We start from the raw sequence: 19,180 nt of genomic DNA, 5'->3' as shown, positions 1-19,180 counted from the left end.
ACCTTGTTCTTTCGGGATGATGCTCTAACCAACTGAGCTAACCAGCCAGGGCCTATGTGTTTGTTTATTTATTTAACACTTAGAACCCAGGTTCAAAAACCCAAGGTGGCAGCTTGAGCTTAGGATCATAGACATGACCCCATGGTCACTGGCTTGAGCCCAAAGATGACTGGCTTGAAACCCAAGGTCACTGGCTTGAGGATAGGGTCACTGTCTCAGTTGAAGCCCCCCAGTCAAGGCACATATGAGAAGCAATCAATGAACTACTAAGGTACTGCAGCTGTGAGTTAATACCTCTCATCTCTCTCCCTCCCTGTCTCTTTGTTCCTGTCTGTTTCCTTCCCCTTCTCTTTTTGTTGGTAAAAAAAAAAAAAAAGAAAATCGAAGAAGAGAAAAGAAGCAAAGACAAGGTGGAGCAAACAGAAAGCAGAGAAAAGATGATACAACTATGTCCAAATATATCAGTAATCATATTAAGTATAAAGTGTATTTGATATATCAGTTAAAACATAATTTTTGGCCTGACCAGGCGGTGGCGCAGTGGATAGAGCATCGGACTGGGATGTGGAGGACCCAGGTTCGAGACCCTAAGGTCACCAGCTTGAGCATGGGCTTATCTGGTTTGAGCAAAAGCCCACCAGCTTGGACCCAAGGTTGCTGGCTCCAGCAAGGGGTTACTCAGTCTGCTGAAGGCCTGCAGTCAAGGCACATATGAGAAAGCAATCAAAGAACAACTAAGGTGTCAAAATGAAAAACTGATGATTGATGTTTCTCATCTCTCTCCATTCCTGTCTGTCCCTATCTATCCCTCTTTCTGACTCTCTCTCTGTCTCTGTAAAAAAACTTTAAAAAACCATAATTTTTGGATTGGCTGACAAGTAAAATTCAGCCACCTGCCATTTATGAGAGCCCCAACTTAAACAGAGACAAAAGAGATGGAAGTAAAATGGTGGGGGAAAGAAAACACGGAGCAAATACTATGAGCAGGAAGAGAGCTGTGTGACCCTCAAACCATATAGACATCAGTGCTGTACTAGGGACAATACAGATCAGTACTAAATGACAAAGATTCAACTCACCTGGAGGGTATTGTAATTCTCAACTTGTCAGTGCTTAATAATATAGTATCAAAATTGGTAAAACAACACCTGACAGAATTAAAAGGGGAAATGGACACTGTCATCAGAACAGAGTTTCACAAGTACCTCTCTCTTGGTGACTGACAGATAGTGTTTGTACATGCACATGCATGTGTATAGGCGTGTGTGTGTGTGTTCGTGGTGTGGGCACCCCTGTAGCTATCTGTAGCTCTGTGTGCTGTGTGGGGCAGGTTTGGAAGCTGGAGCAGGGTCAGGGCATGGTGCCCCATGCCTTAAAACAGGCTCACCTGGCCTGACCAGACGGTGGCGCAGTGGATAGAGCGTTGGACTGGGATGTGGAGGACCCAAGTTCGAGACCTTGAGGTCGCCAGCTTAAGCTCGGCTCATCTGATTTGAGCAAAGCTCACCATCTTGGACCCAAGGTCGCTGGCTTGAGCAAGGGGTTACTCGGTCTGCTGAAGGCCCACAGTCAAGGCACATATGAGAGAGTAATCAATGAACAACTATGGTGTCAAAACGAAAAACTGATGATTGATGCTTCTCATCTCTCTCTGTTCCTGTCTGACTGTCCCTGACTGTCCCTATCTCTCTCTCTCTCTCTCTCTCTCTCTCTCTCTGTAAAGAAAAAAAAGAAAGAGGCTCACCTGCAGGGTTGGCATTGTATTGCTATCAAATGGCACTGGTCTGGACACTCATCCAAGAGCCTTGGGGCCCACATCAGGTTGGTACTAAGCAGTCAGGCAATAGACGAGGAGCTGGGGCCAGGCAAGGGGCAGCTGGAAGGGCAGGGGCATGGGGAACCAGGCCCCAGAACTGGGGAATGCCCCCTCCTTCCTAGACACAAGAAGATAATTGTGGAATTAGATCATTGTGATACTAGCACAGCTTTGCTGATACACGCAAAACCACTAAAGTGTGTAGTTTAAAGTAGTAAATTTTATGTGTATTAGATCTCAACTGAACCCCCCCCCAAAAAAAAACCCAATAAAACAAGAAGGCATATCAGTATCTTGAATGCCAACCCCGGTCACACGCAGGGCCTCCAAGATGCTGACCGTGCAGATGTCTCCAGAATACAGGGAGAGAAAGTACCATCTGCTGGAGCCCAGCCAGCTGGTCCTTCTGGGACTTTGCATGTTTTCTTAAAACAGAGCCAAGAGGGCTTCACTTCAGGTGGGCTAGGGCTTTTCTGTTGCTGGCAGGGTCACAATTCTCCTCCTCCACCCCTGACCCTGTGGACAGGAAAAATCACCACTCCACGGGCTTGGCCTGCCACCTACCAGCCTGTCTCTCCTGTTCCCTCCTGGCTTTGAATTTCTCTTGACCACGCCCTCCCAAGATGTATAGTTACTTTTCCTTCCAGCTCATTAAGGCTGGACTGGATAACCTTAGCTCACTGCTCTCTGAAACTCTTTTGACCAGCATCTGGACAGCCAAGGGCACCGTGGCAGGTGAGTAGTGGGCCTACAGGACCCAGAACTGGCTCCTCCTGGGCTCCCGGGGGTCCGGTGGCCCCTCCTCCTCCACACTCTTCACTCCCAGGGCAGCCACACCAAATTCTCTGTCCTCAGGTCCACCCACTCTGCCAAGCCTCTGTTCCCTCTGCCCTTTCTCTTTTTGCTTCCAGATACCTGGTTCAGTCTCTGGGTTTGGTCCCACAGTGTTTCACCCTGTCCGCAGCATGGGTGCTGCATCCCAGCCCACTGGCCCTGCCTGGCTGAGCTCCATAAGGTGTGCACGGTGTCTGTGTGTCTGGTCCCAGCATGGCCTGGCCCAGCCTGGCCATCCCCCACCCCCCAAGAGCACTGCCTCTCACTTTTCTGCTTTGGAAGAGCTCTCGCTGTTGGTAGTCGGGTACTCATTTCCTGTTTTCAAGGGCACAGCAGGATGCTGCTCCCAAACCCAGGTCTGGCATTTCCTGCAGGGCAGCACCAGTCAGCATTCTACCAAGCTGGAATGTTGGGCACTGGGCTCTCCTCCAGTGGTGGGTAGAGTGTGGCCAAGGTCATCAGGTCACTCAGGGGGCTGGGTGTCCTTTCTAGCTACAGGGGCAAAGGGAGAGCCCTGGGCAAGAGTGGGAGGTCCATGATTGGGATGTCCCTTTTGGCACTGGTCTCTGGTCTTTCCTGTTGGGGAAGCCTCTCCAAGGATTTGCTCCAAGTCTTCAAGGACATCTACTGCCCTACCAGGGCCCCTGTGGCCCTGTGTCTGAGTGTGGGGCCAGTGGGGGCAGGCCAGGCCTGGCCCTGAGGTCAGAAGGCAGGAAAGACGTGAAGGGCTCTTTGTCAGAGGCTGCAGCACTGTCCTGACGCACTGCTGGGCAGGTTGATATCTACCAGGTTAGTGGCAGAGCAAGATGTAGAGTCTGAGCACGATTAGAAAAGCTGAAGAGAAAAGGCCGGCTCCGAGAGCCAGCCTGCAGCGGCTGCTGGGGGGGGGGGGGGATTCACGCTGCTCCACCTGGGGGAGCGTCAGCTGCTGCAAACAAGGAATGCGGGCCTGTGGAAAACCGGGTTTGTCAGTGCCCTCGGTGAGGCCCAGTGCCCCTTTCCCAATGCCAGCGACAGGGCACATCCACCTCCTGTGATAGGGGCCCAGCCAGACATGAGGGTGGGCCTGGTTCTGGCGCATTCCCCCATGCAGGGATAACCTCTACCACCACGCCCAGGGACTGACTGCATGCACCCACTGCCCAGGGACAGCTTCTGCCAACGGCCCTGCAGAACGCCACTATGCCAGGTCACCTGCCTTGCACCCTAGCCCAGATTTGGTCCCTGATGTGCTCTCAGGAGGTCAAAAGCCCAAAGGCCAGGTGTGTGTCCGTCTTACCCCCGTGGCCAAGGCCAGCACCTCCTTCCTTGCTGGCTGTGTTTGCTGCAGCCGGCAGCCACAGGCTCTCCATCTCCTCCCCGAGCCAGGAGATTTTAAGTCTTATATGAAACTCCTGCTTGGGCTGCACAGGTCCAAAGCCCCAAAGCATCTCACCGGCCTCCACGCAGGTCTGAACCCCAAGATAGCTCACATCTGCTCAGTGCTCACCAAAACCTTCCTTTTGCCTTCCTTCTCCCTTTTTAAAAATGCTTATTTTATTGATTTTAGAGAGAGAAAGAGAGCAGAAGAAAGACAGGACCATGTTGTTGTATGTGCCCTGACCAGGAATTGAACCAGCAACCTCTACACTTTGGGATGATGCTCTAACCAACTGAGAGCTATTTGGTCAGGACTAAGTGGATGCATTTTTTACAAGTGACCACTGGGCTTGCAGCAGCAACATCTGAGCTGCCCACTCAGGCGCAGGGAGTAGTCTTCACCATGGGACACAGTCCCTGGACAGTAACACCTGAGCTCTCAGAGGCCCAAGACTGATCCTCACCCCAAAACCACAGGGCAGGAGAACCTCACATACAGCTGAGGCAAGGGCAAAGCCCCAAAGGGTTGCTGTTGTCCAGAGCCATTCCCGGGTTCCCCAAGGGCCAGGGCCAGGACCAAGCCCTTTGTCCAGGGCTGCATTCTAGGGCCTGGACACACCCAGGCAGAGGTCTCACAGGAGTTTGTTGGCTAATGAGTGAGTGGAAGACAGGGTTTTCAGCACGTACTTACACGCTCGGTCCACTTGCAGGAAGAACTGACTTGTTCCAGCTACACAGGTGTGAACACGTGTGCAGCAGCAAATGCCACCCCTCCTCGTCTCCCCCCACCTCGTCTCTGGTGACCAGACCTCTCCCCAGAGGACAGAGCTGGGTGCTGAGGGGATAGGAGGTAACCCCCCTTCAGCCACCAGCTCACGTCCCAAGGGCAGAAACTATAGGGTCCTTCACACCCATCCCCTCCAGGTGGGTCCAGCACAGCTTCTGAGGCCTGAGATCCCATCCAGGACGATTGGGGTGGGGGTCTTGGTGAGATTGTCTCCAAAAGCTCTTGGAATTTTCTCTTGCCTTCCCCTTCTGACTCTTTCAGTATGATTTCACGCTGCTTCTGGACAGTGAGTCCAGAGGAGGTCATCTGGTCACATTGCAGTCCATGGACCGCGCCCCGACTCGCGGACTGGGAGGGGCCAGGAGGGGCCCGCCTCTCCTAGCCACTGGTTCTGCCGGCGTCCTGTCCCCTCTCCGGCCCCGCCCACCCCTCCAGCGAGCGCCCAGCTGGGCAGGGCGGCAGCCCCGGACCCTGGACTGGTTTTTGTTTGTTTGTTTGTTTGTTTATTATTCATTTTAGAAAGGAGAGACAGAGAGAGAGAAGAGAGAGAGAGAGAAGGGGGGAGGAGCAGGAAGCATCAACTCCCATATGTGCCTTGACCAGGCAAGTCCAGGGTTTCAAACCGGCAACCTCAGCATTTCCAGGTCGACGCTTTATCCACTGCGCCACCACAGGTCAGGCCTGGACTGGTTTTAATAAACTTGAAAAGGAAAGGATGAAAAGGAGCTGAAACCAAGCGGCCTGACGGTAGCCCCGCGCGCAGGGTGGGAGCACTCCGGGCGCCGCGACGCCGGCAAGGGCTTCAAAGTAGCAATTACCCCCGCGGGCTGTGAGGTGGGCGGGGCGCGGTGGGGCGAGACCAGGGGCGCGGGGAGGGTGAGGCCCAGAGCCCTCCACCCGGACTGCCCGCCCTCCCCACCGAAGCACGCGCGGCCAGGGCTCGCCGGGACGCCCGTTGAGTGGCGCTGCCATTGTGCCGGCGCTGTGAGCGGCGACACGCTCAGAGCCCGCTGCCCGGTGACGTCTCAAAGAGCCTTTGACGGGGCGCGCCCTGGCAGGAGGGCTCACCTGCAGAGAGGCTCTATAGAGCCTTTGAAAGCGCAGCAGCTGCCAGGGGCTGTCGGCGGGGCACCTAGTGGGACAATGAATGAGAGGCCACTTGGAAACAGCAGGCTTGTGCCAAGCCCGCAGGCTGGGAAAGAAAAGTGCTCTTCATCGGTGACTCAGTGTTTGAAGGGGACCCTTTCTCAGCCGCGACGTCCTCATGTGCATGACAAAGGGGCCGCGGGCGCGGGCCGTGAGGCAACAGTCCCGGCCTGGCGGCGGTGCGCTCAAGTGTGGCGGGTCCATCCCAAGGTGGAGCCCGGCCCTGTGCCCGGCCATGACCCGGGCCTGTCCGGGTGCTTCTCCGATCCCCACACTCCAGGGCGCTCCTGCCGGGAAGCCAACGGTTCCGGGCTCCTGCCTCCATTCGGGAAGCGGCAAAAGAGGCGCAGCGCAGTCCCGGGCCACAGCGGGCCAGTGCGGTTCCAGAGTCACTGTCCCAGTCTTTGCCCAAACTAGAACTGCGTGTTTAGTAATCACAAAGGAGAATTTGAAGTTGGTGGCCACAAGTGCCCTGAAGCAGGGAGCCTGGTTCTTCTGTTTCCTGAAACTGACTGTCCTCAGAAGCCAGTCAGTCCTGGGCCTCCCAAGGCCCAAAGTGCCGAAGCTTTTCTGCAACTTGAGCCTGAGGGCCAGGAAAGCAACCGTTCTCCCCAACACACTTAGTAGAGCCGGGTATGCAGGACCTGAAGGGGCTTACCTCCCACAGCTCAGCACCACAGCCTCCTAGCCCCACGCCCTGTGGAGGAGGACCAGGACTGGCCTGGGGGCTCTGGGGAGAGCAAGACAGTGGAAATGCTTCTCACCAAAGTATCCTCACTGGGGACATGAGAGGGGGCTTCCTGGGGAGGGATACCTGAGCTTGTGCTCCTCCCCCAGGATTTGGGACCCAGCCTCAGCTTGCTCCCTGAGCTGGGGCTCTCTGTCCCCCATATTCACCATATTCTGCTCAGGTGGGGTGCCCCACGAGCATGGAGGTGCAGAGCATGTGGCTGTCTGCCTGTTGGCAACATACCTGTTGTCAGCCTGCCTCACAGACAAGAACCTGGGTCCTTCCTTGGGTCATGGGTGACCGCAGACCACCCAGCCCTGTCCTGGCAGGGTGAGTGGGACATGCTTGGCAGCAAGAGCCTTGGCCTTGGGACATCCCTCAGCTTAACCCTCAGTCCCTTTTTGAACCTCAAATACCTCAGCTGAAGGCCTTGCCCCTGCCCCTGGTCCCCAGCAAGTTTCCCCCCTCAAAGCACAGGGAGCCCTTGGCCTTGGCCTTGCAACCCCCAGCATCCTGGGCTCCTCACTGCCAGCTTTCAGTTGGATGAGCACCTCGGGGATTTCAGGTGTGCCCCAGAGTTAGTCCAGTGACTTGGTACCAGGCCAGGGGCAACGGTTTAACAGGGGCACAAGGAATGGGACCCCAGCTCAGGGTTGGCCACCAAGGGAGTGAAGAATGACTCAGACCCTAGACTCTAGACCAGGGGTCCCCAAACTTTTTACACAGGGGGCCAGTTCACTGTCCCTCAGACCGTAGGAGGGCCAGACTATAAAAAATACTATGAACAAATCACTATGCACACTGCACATGTCTTATTTTAAAGTAAAAAAACAAAACGGGAACAAATACAATATTTAAAATAAAGAACAAGTAAATTTAAATCAACAAACTGACCAGTATTTCAATGGAAACTATGGGCCTGCTTTTGGCTAATGAGATGGTCAATGTCCGGTTCCATATTTGCCACTGCTAGCCGTAACAAGTGATATGACGCGTTCCCGGAGCTGTGACGTGTGCGTCCCGCGTCACCGGAAGTAGTACTGTACGTGAGCGACACTGGGCTTTGCGGCACCGCCACATACAGTACTTCTAGCATCCTGTGCTCCTCTCACTGATCAGCAATGAAAGAGGTGCCCCTTCTGGAAGTGCGGATAAATGGCCTCAGGGGGCCACATGCGGCCCGCGGGCCGTAGTTTGGGGACCCCTGCTCTAGACAAGGCTCAGTCCACAGTAGGCCCAACACACAAAGGTACTGCCAGCCGCTGGGTGCCAGCTGCACAGAGACCACAGGGTCTGTCAGGGGTCCAGAAGACGGGATGGCACCTGGAGCCTAAACACTCTTGGCAGACAGGTGCCACCTTTCATGCTGCCTGGCAGTGAGCTCTCCCCATGAAGTGCCTGTCACCCCATCCCCACTGGAGTCTGGGTGTACCACAGTGTGCCTGTTCCCAGCTCCTGCCTGCACAGTCACCCAGCAGCATCCCTGCCCCAGGACTGAGGAAGAAAAGCAGTGGGCAGGCAGACCCAGGGCTGAAATGTTCCCTGACTGCTCAGTCTTAAGTGGTCTTTTAGACCAGAATTAAATTAGATACTCGACTGTAAATGTCCCTGTATCTTAGATTGTTTTCAAACGTAACAAGGCTTGGGCCACGAACCATCTGCAGACACACACCACTGCCTGGTCTCTTTGATCAAGAGGGATTCCCAGGACCCCATCAGGCCCTAATTGGCCCCTACTTCCCTGCAGAAGTCTTGATTGCAGCCCCCTCCTCCCACCCACTGAGGGAGGGGGTGGGACAGGGCTCTGGGCCAAGTCTTAGCCAATTGCTGGAGTGATCTCTCAGGCAGGAGCAGATAACAGCCCTCTGATCTGAGCACCAGAGTGATCACTGACTCCCCACCCACCCCCACCTCTGTACAACACACACACATTTAGGACAAAACTCAAAGTCCCAACCATAGTTTTCATGACCCTGTGCTCCCGTTTGCCCTCTGGCCTCATCTCCTCCCGACATGTGGCCTGTGGGGTCCCTGACCCCACAAACCCTCCTGGCATTAGAGTCTCTCCTCAGGGGAACTGTTGGAGTTCCCCTACCCTAGTGTTTCCCCAAGTGTGGGCAGTGCACGAGTGTGGCTATCCACCCACCCCTGCCCTCATTTACTCTGTCCCTGGAGAGGTGGAGGCACTTACTCAGCAGCCGCTGTGGAGGGTGGACAGGGCCCAAGTAGCACAAAGCCTCCTTCCCCGTGACCAAGCCTGGGGAGGCTGCCCCCTATGGGGCTGGCCTGTTTGGCTCCCAATATTAAGTTACTGCCTCCAACTTTGCCACTTTCAGGAACCAACACCATTGTTCTTTACACATACTTCTCGAGGCAGGATTCATGTTCAGTGTGAACAGAACTCCAGGGCAGCTTGAAGGTCCCTGAGATCTCCCATCTGGTCCTGACCTGCTCACCCAAGATGTCTGGGGAGGCCCCAACTCTGGTGTCTGTAAGCCCTGGACCTCACTCAGGCTGAGCATGAACCACAGGGTCCAGCCTGTCAGCTTGATGCCTGTGTGTGCAGGTCCTGGACCCAGACTCCAGGGCCTCAAGGGGCTCCGGGTCAAGTGAGGGACACTGCCTTGGCCTGTGACCATGGCCAGCCTCCATCATGCTGAGGCTACATGTGTGGTCTCCCTCCCGCTTTCAGGGACCTGAGGCCTGACAGGATTAAGCAGGATTACAAGCCTCCCACAAAGGCTCAGTCAGCTCTTTGAGTGGCCTGTTTGCCTGCCTGTCCTGGCTGGGCGAGGTCCCTGTTGCAAGGCGGGTGGGAGGTGGGGGGTTGGAGGGCACTTTTGAGGGAATACCGCTTCTCAGCGGGCAGAGGGCCTGTTGTCAGTCTGCTGACCCAGAGGCTAGCCATCAGCACCTTCTCCACTCAAGGCCCAGGCAGCCAGAGCCAACACCATTGGCACAAAGCCCAGGACAGGGATGGCTGCACCCTTCCTGCCCACTGAGCAGCAGGACTCAGGACAGAGTAGCACTTGTTTCTTCTCTAGGAGCCCACCTGCTGCTGTCTGTTGCTGGCTACCTGTCCTTCCCAGGGCCTCTGGGCCAGGCTGACTGGAGGGGGTGGGAGGGAAATGGACAGGGGTCTTGGTGACCAGACAAATGGATTGTGTTGTAAGTTTACTTCTGCTTATCTGGGGGAGACTGAACAGGAAACTGAGGCCCAGAGAGGTTAAAATGGCAGGTCAGGGGTCACAGCCCCTCAGCAGAGCCAGGAATGCAACTCGAGCTCCAGGTCTGGAGACTGCATGACCCACCCTAGACCCCACTTTTCACCTGATTTGAGTCCCATGTGAGACTGGGCATTGTCCTTGGCTCTGAGCTCCAGGAGGGTGGGGAGAGCAGAGGCAGCACATGCTGGGCGATGCAGGGGAGTGGAGCTCAGGGTGGATGAGGGTCTGAGATGTGAGCATGCTCTCTAATACCAACTCATGCCCACAGGTCTCAGCAGCTGGACCCGCCACTTGTCCCAATGTGCGGAACTCAGCTGACCAGGCATCTTGTCCCAATGTCTGGGCAGGTAGGTAGATGGGCAGCTTTGTGCAAGGTTCCCAGATACCTCCCCCAACCTCAGGCTTCTAACAGTCTGATGTTGCTCATTACTGGGGGGGAAAGAGACCATCCCTTGAGATGGAGGGAGAAGAAAGCAGAAAACACTTGAAGAAACTGAAAATTGGCAAAGCTGAGGCTGTATTTACTTTGAAACTACATGGTTTTGAAGTCAGTGTACTAGCAATAAGGAGAATTCAACAAGGACCATGTCAGTCCTCAGGCTGTGGGGTTTCTTCTCTTCCCGCAGTCATGGAACTCTGAGGGGTGGCTCTGCCACCCTGTGTCTTGCTCCAGGTCCTGCCCTGCTGAGGCCAGCATCCCTTCACACCCCTCTGTCCTGAGATCCCTTTCCTGGGATTCACAGGCCTTCCTCAAACCACTTCTAGCTTCTCAGGGCTTCTGGGAATCACAGGTGTGAGGTTCTGGAATCCAGGGTTTCAGCTCTGAACTCCAGGCCCACTCAGAAAATGACCAACAGGCCTTCTGGACTCCACCTGAAGATCCCAATCAACTGTGGCATGGTGCTGGCATATCTGCAGCAGAGAAAGAGGTGAAGCCCCTGTGGACAGCCCAGCATAAGCCACCCTCCCAGGGCTCAGCCTGGCTGGCCCAGTCTCCCCTGACCACCAGCAAGTCTGTGGTGAGAAATCTGAGGCCATCTGCCCTGTCCAAGTCATAAGGACAGACGATTTTCCAAAACTTGTTTATGCACAGAAGCTGGCCCTCAAAAACTTCCTAAACATAAAATGGATCATTGGGTTAGCTTGTAGGACAGGACAAAATAATCACAATCTGTCAGGTACTTTCTGCTCAGAAATCTGCAACATGTCCGACATGTATGTGACTCTGTGACCCAGTTTGAGGACCTTTCCTGTGATATCTCCAGAACAGCACCTCCCCCATCCCATGGACCTAAGTCCTTCATCATATAGTGACTTCGGTGTTTGGGCAACCCAGGGGCAAGGTGGCCAGTGACTACCCTTCTCTTGAGGGACTTGGATGAGAATGGCCCAGCTAAACTAGTGAAGGGGCCATTGGCTGGAACAGGAGTAGCCCTTCAGGGCCTTATCCAGGGACTCAAGGCTGTCCTCTCCGTTCCCGGCCTGGAAGGGTGGGTATGTTACTCCAGTTTACAAAGGCGGGGGCAGGGTTGGGGGGAGTGCAGGAAAGGAAGAGGCAGGAGAAAGGCATCTGCTGTTTTGTTTGTTTTAGAGTCTGCTCTTTCCGATTCCTGGCTGAGTCAGAGTCCTATGAAGTTTGGGCTGTTTGGGGTCTTCCAGGAGGAGGCCCAGCCCAAGCCATAGCCTCTGCCAAGGGTGTGCTGGTGCTTGGGACAAAGGAAATCAATTCCGGGTTCTCTCAGCAGCTAAGTGATCGCTGCCCCAAAGCGATTTTCACAGCCCAAAAAGGCCAATTGTATTTTCCAGCTCATTAACCCTGAGCACAAAGCACCATGTCCCCAGGCCTCAGCCCAGCCTCCTCCACTCCAAAGCCCCAACAGACTTGGATTCCACAGGTCCCTCCCCTCCTGGAGACCAGGCTGCCCATTGTCCCCAAGGGTACTGCCTGTTTATTCAGGCCCTTTGAACACTCCTTCTGCATTGTGGGCAAGCCTGGGAGAATCCTGCCTCCCCTCAGTTGATACCCCACCCTGATTAAAGGGCCCTTGGGCCTAGGGCAGTAACTTGGACGCAAACTTCTCTGGTGAAGGTGCTGCGGTGCTGCAGGCAGGGCTGAGAGGCCTTAGGGAGGGGAGCATGTGGCTCAGGAATACCCCGTCTCTTCCTTGGATGTGTTTGGAGTGTCTGGTTTCCCAACCCATGCTACTGAGCTGACACTCACCCATGGCACATCCCATCCATTATTCTTTTTTTATTTTATTTTATTTTATTATTTTTTTTTTTATTCATTTTTAGAGAGTACAGAGAGAAGGCGAGAGAGGAGAGAGACAGAGAGAGAGAGAAGGGGGAGGAGCTTGAAGCATCAACTCCCATATGTGCCTTGACCAGGCAAGCCCAGGGTTTCGAACCGGCGACCTCAGCATTTCCAGGTCGACGCTTTATCCACTGCACCACCACAGGTCAGTTTATTTTTTAATTTTTTTTTTTAATTTTTTTTTTCCCATCCATTATTCTTGGGGGTTCAGTGAGATGATTGGGGCGGTGGCCAAAGGGTGCCTAGGGTGGGCCAGGGCAGCCTTCACTGCCCACATGACTGCTTGCCCTCTCCAGAGAGGCAGCTGCCTGTTCCCACCCATATCCGGGGGGGGGGGTGAGCAGCAGGGGATTTGGGTCACTTCTTCCCACAGCACCAAGAACAGTGAGGCTGCAAACCAGTGAAGTCTGCCTTCTGCCTTCCCTCTTCCCAGGGTGGGAGCTGCCTCAGGACTCCTGGCTGGGACCTTAACTAAGCTCCAGGCTATAAATTCCTCTATTTTTTTATTATTATTTTTTTTACTTTATTTATTCATTTTTAGAGAGGAGAGAGAGAGAGAGAGAGAAAGAGAGAGAGAGAGAAGAGAGACAGAGAGAGAGAAGGGGGAGGAGCTGGAAGCATCAACTCCCATATGTGCCTTGATCAGGCAAGCCCAGGATTTCGAACCGGTGACCTCAGCATTTCCAGGTCTACGCTTTATCCATGCAGGCGAGATGGACCCCATGGCACCCTGGTCCTTCCCTGTGCTTCTAGAATAAAACCTTAACACACAGCCTAGGACCCGCTCTCTCATCCCAGTTCCCACCCTCCACCCATGCCCTACAATCCAACACAGGGCCTCCTGCTGCCTGATGTCTTCACCATTCTGGGTTGTTTCTCACCAGTCCCTTCTCAGCCAGAGGGTCCTAACAATGAGCTCTTCCCCAGAGACCTTCCCTGTGCAATGCATTTTCCAAAAAGGGCCAGAACAACACATGATCTCTAGCCCCCTAGACTGCATGGGCCTTTTCAACTCCCAGGAGGATGCTGTTGGGGAGACACTTCCAGCTTCCGTGGCTTCCACCTGGCCCACTCTCAGCATTGTGGTCCCTCCCCTGTGAGTTCCATGGCCCCACCACTGAGCACTATGGCCCTGGCCTCTGCCAGCAACACTTCTCTCTGTCCCAGCTTTCCCACTTCTCCTCCCAAGTCAAGGTCTGTACAGAAGCTGCCCAACATGTCTTGCTCCCAGGATGGACCTGCAGCACTGCCTTGCTGGTCTCCCTGAGGTTTCTGCTCTGAGTGGTACAGATGCACCAAAAATTGTAACTATATGGAGAAATATAACAGACTGTTTTTTTCATATTATTTAAGTCTCTGTAAAAGATAAGTGACCATTTAAACCAGGGGTAGTCAACCTTTTTATACCTACCACCTACTTTTGTGTCTTTGTTAGTAGTAAAATTTTCTAACCGCTCACCGGTTCCACAGTAATGGTGATTTATAAAGTAGGGAAGTAAACTTTACTTTATAAAATTTATAAAGCAGAGTTACAACAAGTTAAAGCATATAATAATAATTACTTACCAAGTGCTTTATGTTGGATTTTCACTAAATTTGGCAGAGTAAACCTTTATAAAACAACTTACTATAGTTAAATCTTTTTATTTATACTTTGGTTGCTCTGCTACCGCCCACCATGAAAGCTGGAACGCCCACTAGTGGGCAGTAGGGACCAGGTTGACTACCACTGATTTAAACTAATGATGTCGGGCCTGACCTGTGGTGGTGCAGTGGGATAAAGCGTCGACCTGGAACACTGAGGTTGCCGGTTCAAAACCCTGGGCTTGCCTGGTCAAGGCACATAGGGGAGTTGATGCTTCCTGCTCCTCCCCCTTCTCTCTCTCTCCCCTCTCTCTAAAAATCAATTAAAAAATCAATAAATAAACTAATGATGTCAATCAGTGTGGGATTTATAAGACATCGAAGTAGAAGGTCTGACAATAGCACCAGGGTCTGGAGGGAGAAATGGAGATAGATAACAGATACTACTGTAAAGTTCTTGTACTATACAAAGAGTGGGATATCACAGGCAGGTATGTTGTGATAAATGGGAGATGCATACTGTTAACCCTAAAGCAGCCACTAAGATAATAATAAAATAATTAAAGCTAAATAAGTCAACAAAGGAGATACTGTATGTTGAAATAATGAAATATTCAAATGATCAAAAAGAAAGAAAAAAACTGAACAAAGAACAGATGAAAATATGTAAAATAATTAGTAAGGTCATAGATTTAAACTTACCATATGAGTAAGTACACCAAATATAAATGATCTAGATACCCAATTATGAGGTGGAGGCCATTAATGTCAAGGAGCCAGATGCAACTACATTCAGCCTACATGAAGCACACTTGAAAGATAAAGACACAATTATGTTTAAGGTAAAAACACGGAAAAGATATACCATACTAACATGGTTAAGAGGAAGCTAGAGTTTCTATACTAATACTAGACAAAGTTGACTTTACAGTCAAGAAATTATAGAAATGGCCTGATCAGGCGGTGGCGCAGTGGATAGAGCGTAGGACTGGGATGCGGAAAACCCAGGTTCGAGACCCCGAGGTGGCCAGCTTGAGCGCGGGCTCATCTGGTTTAAGCAAAAGCCCACCAGCTTGAGCCCAAGGTCGCTGGCTCGAGCAAGGGGTTATTTGGTCTGCTGAAGGCCCAGGGTCAAGGCACATATGAGAAAGCAATCAATGAACAACTAAGGTGTTGCAACACGCAACAAAAAACTAATGATTGATGCTTCTCATCTCTCTGTCCCTGTCTATCCCTCTCTCTGACTCTCTCTCTCTCTGTCTCTAAAAAAAAAAAAGCCTCTTTAAAAAAAAAAGAAATTATAGAAATGAAGGTTATTTCGTATTGATAAAGGAGACACTTTTCAAAAGGACATCACAACCATAAACATTTATGTACCTAATAAGACAGGTTCAAAATACACAAAGTAAAAATGGATAGAAGCATAAAAAGAAATAGACAAACTCATACTTACTTTTAAAGATTTCAATAACCCTCTCTTGATAATTAATCAAAGCAGTAGGCAGAGAATCAGCAATAATACAGTAGACAGGTACATATAAACCAACTTGACCCAATTGACACTTACTGAATATGTGCCACGCTCAAGCTGGTGACCTCGGGGTCTCGAACCTGGGTCCTCTGCATCCCAGTCCGACGCTCTATCTGCTGTGCCACCGCTCGGTCAGGCCACATTTTTTTTTTAATTTTATTTATTTATTTATTTTTTACAGAGACAGAGTGAATCAGAGAGAGGGATAGACAGGGACAGACAGACAGGAAAGGAGAGAGATGAGAAGCATCAATCATTAGTTTTTCATTGCGCGTTGCAACACCTAGTTGTTCAGTGATTGCTTTCTCATACGTGCCTTGACCGTGGGCCTTCAGCAGACCGAGTAACCCCTTGCTGGAGCCAGCGACCTTGGGTTCAAGCTGGTGGGCTTTTGCTCAAACCAGATGAGCCCGCACTCAAGCTGGCGACCTCGGGGTCTCAAACCTGGGTCTTCTGCATCCCAGTCCGATGCTCTATCCACTGTGCCACCGCCTGGTCAGTCAGGCCACTTTTTTTTTTTAAGGACAACAGAACATGGACCAAGACAGACCATATTTGGGGCCATAACACAAGTAATAAACATGAAAGAACTTAAGTGAGACAGAGTGTGTTCTCTGACATGGAAGTAAACTGAAAATCAATACAGAAACGTCTGTGAAAAATCCCCAAGTACTTAAAAATTCAACACACTTTGATCCAGGGTCAAAGAAAAAATGAAAAGGAAGATTAGTATTTGAAATTGAGTGAAAATGAAAACATTTCAAAACTGTGGGGCCTGACCTGTGGTGGTGCAGTGGATAAAGCGTCAACCTGGAAATGCTGAGGTCGCCGGTTCAAAACCCCGGCCTTGCCTGGTCAAGGCACATATGGGAGTTGATGCTTCCAGCTCCTCCCCCCTTCTCTCTCTCCTCTCTGTCTCTGTCTCTCTCTCTCTCCTCTCTAAAATGAGTAAATAAGCCTGACCTGTGGTGGCGCAGTGGATAAAGCGTCGACCTGGAAATGCTGAGGTCGCCGGTTCAAAACCCTGGCCTTGCCTGGTCAAGGCACATATGGGAGTTGATGCTTCCAGCTCCTCCCCCCTTCTCTCTCTCTCTTTCTATCTCTCTCTCTCCTCTCAAAAAAAAAAAAAATAAAAATAAAAAAAAAATAAAATGAGTAAATAAAAAAATTAAAAAAAATACATTCTTAAAAAAAAAAAAAACAACTGTGGGATGCTACTAGAGCAATACTTAGAGAAAAATTCAAAGTACTAAAAATGCTATATTAGAAAAAAAGAAAAGTTTAGAAATCTTTGACTCAGCTTCCACATTAAGAAATCTGAAAAAGAGCCTGACTTGGTGGCGGTGCAGTGAATAGAGCATTGTCCTGGGACTCAGAACCCAGGTTTGAAACCCTGAGGTCCCTGGCTTGAGCATGGGTTCATCCAGCTTGAGCGTGGGCTCACCAGCTTGAGCGCGGGCTCACCAGCTTGAGTGTGGAGTCATCAGTTTGAACGTGGGATCATAGACATGACCCTATGGTCACTGACTTGAGCCCAAAGGTTGCTGGCTTGAGCCCAAGGCCACGACTTGAGCAAGGGGTCACTGGCTCAGCTGAAGCCCCCCCCCCAGTCAAGACACATATAAGAAAAAGTAATTGATGAACAACTAAGTTGCCGCAACTATGAGTTGATTTCTCATTTCTCTCCCTTCCTGCCTGTCTCAAAAAATAAATTAATTAATTTAAAAAAATAAAAAGGAAAAAGAAAAAAAACCTGAAAAAGAAAAGCAAGCAGAACCTAAATCATGTAGAAGAAAGGGGAAACAAAAAAAATCACAGTGGAAATCAGTAAAATAGAAAGGAGGACACAATTGTAAGTGAATCTGAGAGCTGGTCTCTTGAGATCAATAACTTTTTTAAAAGATATTTTTAGGAAGAGAGAGGAAGGGAGAGGGATAAGAAGCATCAACTCAGCCTGACCAGGCGGTGGCGCAGTAGATAGAGCATCGAACTGGGATGCCAAGGACCCAGGTTCGAGACCCCGAGGTGGCCAGCTTGAGCTTGGGCTCATCTGGTTTGAAGAAAAGCTCACCAGCCCAAGGTCACTGGCTCGAGCAAGGGGTTACTCGGTCTGCTGATAGGCCCGTGGTCAAGGCACATATGAGAAAGCAATCAATGAACAACTAAGGTGTTGCAATGCGCAACGAAAAACTAATGATTGATGCTTCTCATCTCTCCATTCCTGTCTGTCTGTCCTTGTCTATCCCTCTCTCTGACTCTCTCTCTCTGTCTCTGTAAAAAAAAAAAAAAAAAGAAGGCCCTGGCCGGTTGGCTCAGTGGTGGAGCATCGGCCTGGCGTGCAGGGGTCCTGGGTTCGATTCCCGGCCAGGGCACGCAGGGGAGGCGCCCATCTGCTTCTCCACCCCTCCCCCTCTCCTTCCTCTCTGTCTCTCTCTTCCCCTCCCGCAGCCAAGGCTCCATTGGAGCGAGGATGGCCCGGGCCCTGGGGATGGCTCCTTGGCCTCTGCCCCGGGCGCTGGAGTGGCTCTGGTCGCGATGGAGTGACGCCCCGGAGGGGCAGAGCATCGCCCCCTGGTGGGCAGAGCGTCGCCCCTGGTGGGCGTGCCGGGTGGATCCCGGTCGGGAGCATGCGGGAGTCTGTCTGACTGTCTCTCCCCATTTCCAGCTTCAGAAAAATACAAAAAAAAAAAAAAAAAAGAAGAAGAAGAAGCATCAACTCAAAGTTATGGCACTTCAGTTATTCATTGATTGCTTCTTATATGGACCTTAACCAGGGGGAGGGGCTTCAGCTTAGTCAGTGACCCCTTGCTCAATCCAGTGATTTTTGGGCTCAAGCCAGCAACCGTGAGATCATGTTGATGATCCCACGTTTAAGCTGGTGACCTTGCACTCAGGCTGGTGAGCCTGTGCTCCAGCCAGATGAGCCCATGCTAAAGCCAGTGACCTCAGGGTTTCAAACCACTCTATCCACTGTGCCCCCACTGATTAGGTGAGATCAATAACATTGATAAACCTCAGGCTGCCCACAGAGTGAGCACCAGAGGACTCTTAGATTCCCAGCTCATCTTTTTTTTGTTTGTTTGTTTTTAAATTATTTTTATTTATTTATTCATTTTTTTTAGAGGGGGGAGAGAGAGAGAGAGAAGGGGGGAGAAGCAGGAAGCTTCAACTCCCATATGTGCCTTGACCAGGCAAGCCCAGGGCCCTGAACCAGCCACCTCAGCATTCCAGGTTGATGCTTTATCCACTGCGCCACCACAGGTCAGGCTTTTTTCTTTTCTGAAGCTGGAAACGGGGAGAGACAGTCAGACAGACTCCTGCATGCGCCCGACCGGGATCCACCCGGCACACCCACCAGGGGGCGTAGCTCTGCCCCTCTGGGGCGTGGCTCTGTTGTGACCAGAGTCACTCTAGCGCCTGGGGCCGAGGCGGAGGAGCCATCCCCAGCGCCCGGGCCATCTTCGCTCCAATGGAGCCCCGGCTGCGGAAGGGGAAGAGAGAGACAGAGAGGAAGGAGAGGGGGAGAGGTGGAGAATCTCCTATGTGCCCTGGCCGGGAATCGAACCCGGGACCCCTTGCACGCCAGGCCGACGCTCTACCACTGAGCCAACCAGCCAGGGCCAGATTCCCAGCTCATCTTCACACAACAGTTCTCCCCTGTCCAGCCACTTAGAGCCCTGGGCCTGATTGCTGCTCCCTCTAGGGCCATTTTGCTAAGAAGCACCACGCTGGAGTGGCAGCTTGGCTCCCAGCTTCCAAAACCATCGGGCACTCTTCTTGTCTTCTTTTGAATGGTGTTGTTTCCTCCCTCTCCATCCTTACATTTTTTTAAGCATCTTCAAAGAAAAGTTG

The sequence above is a fragment of the Saccopteryx bilineata genome, chromosome 7 (assembly GCF_036850765.1).
Source record: "Saccopteryx bilineata isolate mSacBil1 chromosome 7, mSacBil1_pri_phased_curated, whole genome shotgun sequence".
In the NCBI taxonomy this organism is placed as follows: domain Eukaryota; kingdom Metazoa; phylum Chordata; class Mammalia; order Chiroptera; family Emballonuridae; genus Saccopteryx; species Saccopteryx bilineata.
Note: the sequence above shows the minus strand (reverse complement) of the source record.